The 6000-nt window shown below is 31.8% G+C and overlaps 1 long non-coding RNA gene across 1 annotated transcript in view; it reads left to right on the top strand.

The window, feature by feature from the left end:
- The first annotated feature begins 535 nt into the window (after positions 1-535).
- LOC116634651 overlaps positions 536-6000 on the top strand; it is a 127894-nt gene continuing 122429 nt past the window's right edge. Inside the window, exon 1 of the long non-coding RNA XR_004300014.1 lies at positions 536-716. This is a non-coding gene — a long non-coding RNA (uncharacterized LOC116634651). The remainder of the gene's footprint in view (positions 717-6000) is intronic.

The raw sequence follows: 6000 nt of genomic DNA, 5'->3' as shown, positions 1-6000 counted from the left end.
TTTACTGTCTTTTAAAATTCCTTTAAAAGTAGCAATCCTCTATAAAGATGCCATCAGGTGGCATTAAGTGACATTAAATAATTTTGCAAAATAGAGTAAAAAGTACGTATTTCACTAGAAACTCCTAATAATATTTTATAGCTTAGGTAGTATGCAACCTTCTAGTACTCTCGAGTATTTATGAAGACAACTGGGAATTAATTTACTAAGTATTGAGTTTAAAACCACTACAGCATATTATATTACTTGGGTAATAACAGCATAAATGAAAAAAAAAGTTAAAGAGTATATCAAGATGTAAATGGTAGTTAAAGAAATATCATGATGTACTGTGATGGAATGATAATGTTATGAATATCTATTGGTATATTCCAGCAATTAAAATAATCTGTTTTTTGTAAATGGAATAGACACATTTAATCAACATCTGTCAGATTCAGACTTGAACAGCTAAGGGAAAAACCAAAGGCAATGATGGCAGGGGTTTTATATTTATAAGGAAATATATGGATCAATTTGTAAGCTTGCTTCTTTTTGATAAAATGAGAAGTACCAATTGTTTTCCATAAAACAAGCTTTACTTTTACATTTGACATTTAGTTTGTACGTGTTTCTTTGTTTTACTTTTCAGGCTCAACTTTCCTACATAATTAAGAATTTGCAGTTTAAGCACTGCCAAAAACCACATCTGCACTGAAATCAATTATCTGTGTTTGGTAAGTGGGGCAGAAAACATTTGATAAATATTTTTTATCTGCAATAAACTCCTGTGCTCATGCTTTATCTATGATTTTATTGAAGACTCAAGTAAATTTCTAAGCATCACTTAGGATTATTTTGCCCAAACTGCCTTGTATTTTGGCAAGATGGGGGACTTGCTTTTACCGATATATTTTTTTTTTTTAAAGATTTTATTTATTTATTTGAGAGAGAGAGAGCACAAGAGAGGGGAGCGGGAGAGGGAGGAGCAGACTCCCCGCTGAGCAGGGAGCCCGATGCGGGACTCGATCCTGGGACTCCAGGATCATGACCTGAGCCGAAGGCAGTCGCTTAACCAACTGAGCCACCCAGGCGCCCCAATCGATATATTTAATCTATTACACCTAAAGGCAGGAATTCTAATATGAAGCTACTCTTAAATAAAAAACAGGAAAGACTAAAAATACATGCCTTTGTATAATCCATCTGAATCTGGTAGTTTAACTTTCCATCAAAGTCAAGCTCAAAGCAAAATACTTCCAACTGATCGTATTAAAAAATTAAACCTTACTTGTCTTAGTCTGTTTGGGCAACTATAACAGAACACCATTGATTGGGTAGAATATAAACAACAGAAATGTATTTCTTATAGTTTTAGAGTCTGGGAATTCCAAGATCAAGGTGCTGGCAGATTCAGTGTCTGGTGAGGGCCCACTTCTGGTTTATAGACAGTTGTCTTTTTTTGCTATGTCCTTACATGGAAGAAGAGGCAAGAGAGCTCTCTGGAATCTCTTATAAAACCACGAATCCCATTCATGAGAGCTTCTCCCTCATGATCTAATCATCCCTAAAAGGCCCCCTTTCAAATACCACCATACTGGGGACTGGTTTCAACATATAAATTTGCCGGGGGTAGGGGGGTGGAGACACAAATGTTCACCCTATAGTATCACTCTTAATTACTATTTCTTTCATCATTTTATCTTATAAAGATTAGTAATTTGGGTGCCCAGCATGCCTTACTTCAATGGCCATCCCATCTTTGAGAGTCAGAACTTTCCAAACACCTAAGCATTCTCTTACTATACTTGGCCCTTGGCCTCAGTTTTCCCTTTGGCATTTTCTGTTAACAATTTTTTTCTAAAGATTGAATAATATGTACACAAAAGTGGACTACAGTTTTAATCTTTGATAATATGACCACAAAATATAAATTCATCAGTTTATTATTGTCATTTACAAAAATGATGACAAATAGTGAGCAACAGTACAAAAGCATTTAGAGCAATTGTGGAAAAAATAATCCAAGAAATGAGGATATAGAAACAAAATATAAGGAAACAAAAGATTGAGAAAGAGAAAAGACAATAAAATGTAAAAGAATTAATATTGGGTGCTAAGACATTCAATGAATATTTATTGAACAGCTACTATGTTCTAGATGATGATCTATTTCTATCATTTGCCATTAATCACTTTGTATTGACAACTTTTATGATGTTAAATATTTTTCTGATATCAAAGAATGGCTGTTTATTGTAGAAAAATACTAATATAGAAAAATGTCTAAAAAGAAAAATGAATAGCTCTTTAACAACATCCTTGAGTATGAAGCATTGCTAACGTTTAGTATATTATCTTTTTTCTGTGTGTATATTGTTTTTATTGAATTGCAAATCTTCTAAATATTGAGCATATATTCTGATTTTTTAAAGTTAGCTTTATCTTTTATTATTTTCCCATTATATTAAAATCTAAAATATTTTAAATGTTTCTATATGTTTCAACAAATGTATGTGCCAAAATATATTTAATTCTTCCCTTACTCTTGGGCATTTAGGTTGTTTACAGTGTTTTATTGCTTTAGGTGATGTTATAATCAATATTCTCATTCATAAAGTTTTGGTTTTCTTCACCACATACATACACAAAATAAATCCCCCAAAATTTATACTTATAACTATAAGTATAAAACTTATATCCAGCTTAATTACTTCAATTTAAATGTCTACCAATACTTTGAGATTATGCTTAATTCTTGGTTCTCCTGTATCCCACGAGGTATAATACTAAAAGAAAGATAAAAAAGTAATTATTAGAAAAATTTTTGATGACATAACGGATGAAAAAGAGCATTTTGTTTTAATTTGCATTTATTTGATTGCAGATGTGGTTGAATATTTTTCAGATGCATATTAAGCATTTGTACTTCTCATTGATTGGCAAGAACTTATCTATTAATATTATAAATCTCTTTATATATTTATAGTAAGTTTTTCCAAATATCATTTCTTTGCCTGTTCATTTTTTTTTTTTTTGTATATATTTGACATACCTAATTTTGACAAAACTCAAATCCTTGGAGTTTTCTATCATGATTTTTTTTTGCTTGCACTTATGTTTGGAGTCTGACCTCATCTAGAGAATTGAAAGGTAAACTGATAGAATTTTCCTCTAGTTTTTATTTTATCATCTAACACCTTAATCCTTGTGCAATAATTTTGGATTATGACATGGGGTATGAGTGCTGATTAATACATATATTCTCATAGTGTATTTTGCAGGTGAACATTAGGACCATTTTGCCATTTTGCTATAAAATATAGGAAAATAAGTCTATTAAAATAAATAGTATATCAATTTCAGGAAATTTCTCTTTCAGATTTTGATTAGCATTGCATTAGCTATCTAAATTAATATTAAGAAAGAATTGATACCACTTAAAATTTTATATCTAAGAGCAATGTATGTCTATTCAAATAATATTGTAAAAATTACAGTAACATAAAATTTTAAAACTATAATATAGTAATAAACTATATATTTTATATGATACACTAATGTGATATTATACTTACACTACTATGTAGTATAGAGTATGACACATATTTTTAATTCCTATATATAATATATATAATATAAAGTTGAAAATTTAGTAATAAAACTAAATTATTTATTAGGTGATCTCATGTTTTGTATTAAATTATTTATTAGTGTTTTATTATTATGTTGACAATGCAATTATATTTTACATAAATTTTATAACTGGTTATTAAAGGTATTAAGAGAGAGATTAAAGAGGAAAATAATACCATATTAAAAGCTGAGACTTTTAATTCAAATGTGCCCAGTTTTTGGATCCTGACTTTAGAAAAAATGCATATTTCTAGTGAAATTATAAGGCATCCCAAGAATTCTATTATCCACATGTGAGGGTGGGAAAAAGACACTTGAAGAGATGCAAGATATACAGAAATTTCACTAATATACCCATGTACTGCTTCTGTGGAAATCACTTAAAAACTCTAAAGAAAATGGGGTGCCTGGGTGGCTCCGTTGGTTGAGCATCTGACTCTTGATTTCAGCTCAGGTCATGGCCTCAGGGTCGTGATAATCAAGCCCCATGTCAGGCTCTGCTTGTCCCGCTCCCCTCCCCCTTCTCATGCACACACTCTCTTTTTCTCTCTCTAAAATAAATAAATAAATAAGTAAATAAATAAATAAATAAATAATAAAATCTTTTTTTAAAAAAACTGAATAAGATGAACAATAGAGAAATCTCAAGAAGGGGGTGACAGGGGGGCGCCTGGGTGGCTCAGTTGGTTAAGCGACTGCCTTCGGCTCAGGTCATGATCCTGGAGTCTCGGGATCCAGTCCCACATCAGGCTCCCTGCTCAACAGGGAGTCTGCTTCTCCCTCTGACCCTCCTCCCTCTCATGCTCTCTGTCTCTCATTGTCTCTCTCACAAATAAATAAAATCTTAAAAAAAAAAATTAAAAAAAAAAAAAAGAAGGGGGTGACAAAGATGGGACAGTTATTCTGTAAAGTAAATTTTAATAACCATGTCAAATTTAAAATATGTAACTATCTCAACAAAACATAGAAATTAGGGTTGGAGGTCAGAATAAGCTGAGGAAGGAAGTAAGGAAGGAAATTTTTTCCAAATGTCTCCTCTTTGTGCAGAAGGAAAAGGAGGTAGGAGTGTGAGGAACAGATTTTATTCCTCTGAGCTAATCTTACTGCAGTGAGGGATAAGTCTTGGGTAAAAGAAAGTAAAGCATTTTGATGTACACAAGAGTGCACCTGAGTGGGGAAAATATCTAGCATCTTCTTTTTAATCATGATAGAGAAATATGTGCCTGATTATATAAATAGGAAAGGAAGATAATATCAATAACATGATAAATTGTAGTACTACTTTCAAATTTACAAGGCTAAAATGGAATGAAAACAGTATGGTCAAATGAGAAAAAAAGAAAATTTAATACATAAGAGATATGTAATTAGGTAAAATCAACAAAATCAAATTTATAAAATAACATTAAATATAAATGGACTGAATTTTTTCGTTAGAGGACAGAGACTGTCAGGTTGAGTTCAATGCACTAGAGAATATAAGACACATAATAATGCCATGCATTAAATACAAACTTAGAGAAGGGATAGGGAAAGAAACACTAGGCAAAAGTAAAGAAGGTAAAATGTCAGTGGTCATATCAGACATATCACAATCAGTGTTAAAAGGCAGAAAATGAGAATGATATTAAGTAATGATAACACACACTATTTATAGTATGCCGTATTTATAATATGCCATATAAATATGCCATGATCTTGTATATGACAAGGTGCAAAATAGCTGAATCTGTTTGTAAAGGGATATTTCAATTATCCTCTATCGGGTTTGGAGAGAGATAGGAAAAATAGTCATAAAAATAAATTGAATTATAAAATCAATAACATTGCATATTAGCTATACATAGGAGTTTATAGCTCTTTTTTTTTTTTTTTTTAAAGATTTTATTTATTTATTTGAGAGAGAGAGAATGAGAGAGAGCAAGTACATGAGAGGGGGGAGGGTCAGAGGGAGAAGCAGACTCCCTGCCGAGCAGGGAGCCCGATGCGGGACTCGATCCAGGGACTCCAGGATCATGACCTGAGCCGAAGGCAGTCGCTTAACCAACTGAGCCACCCAGGCGCCCCGAGTTTATAGCTCTTGAAAAGGAAAGATACTTATTTTTGGTGCAAAAATCTGTCCATACTTGGCCACAAGAAAAGCTTAAAAAAATTAAAACAAAAAATTTCTTTACAGGTTCCACTCATTATTACCAAATAAATAAAGCATAATAAAAAAATTAAAAATGTTATTTATTTTGTGGAAAATATATAGCTATTGGATCAAGCTGGAAAAAAATGGAAATTATGATATCTCTAGAAAGCCAAAAAGAAAAAAAATCACTTCATGACAAAATTGTAAGGGCATAGCAAAAGTCCTACCCAGAGGAAAATGTACTATTCATG

This window comes from Phoca vitulina, unplaced genomic scaffold (assembly GCF_004348235.1).
Source record: "Phoca vitulina isolate PV1807 unplaced genomic scaffold, GSC_HSeal_1.0 scaffold9, whole genome shotgun sequence".
Lineage (NCBI taxonomy): Eukaryota > Metazoa > Chordata > Mammalia > Carnivora > Phocidae > Phoca > Phoca vitulina.
Note: the sequence above shows the minus strand (reverse complement) of the source record. Positions and strands in the feature narration are given on the sequence as shown.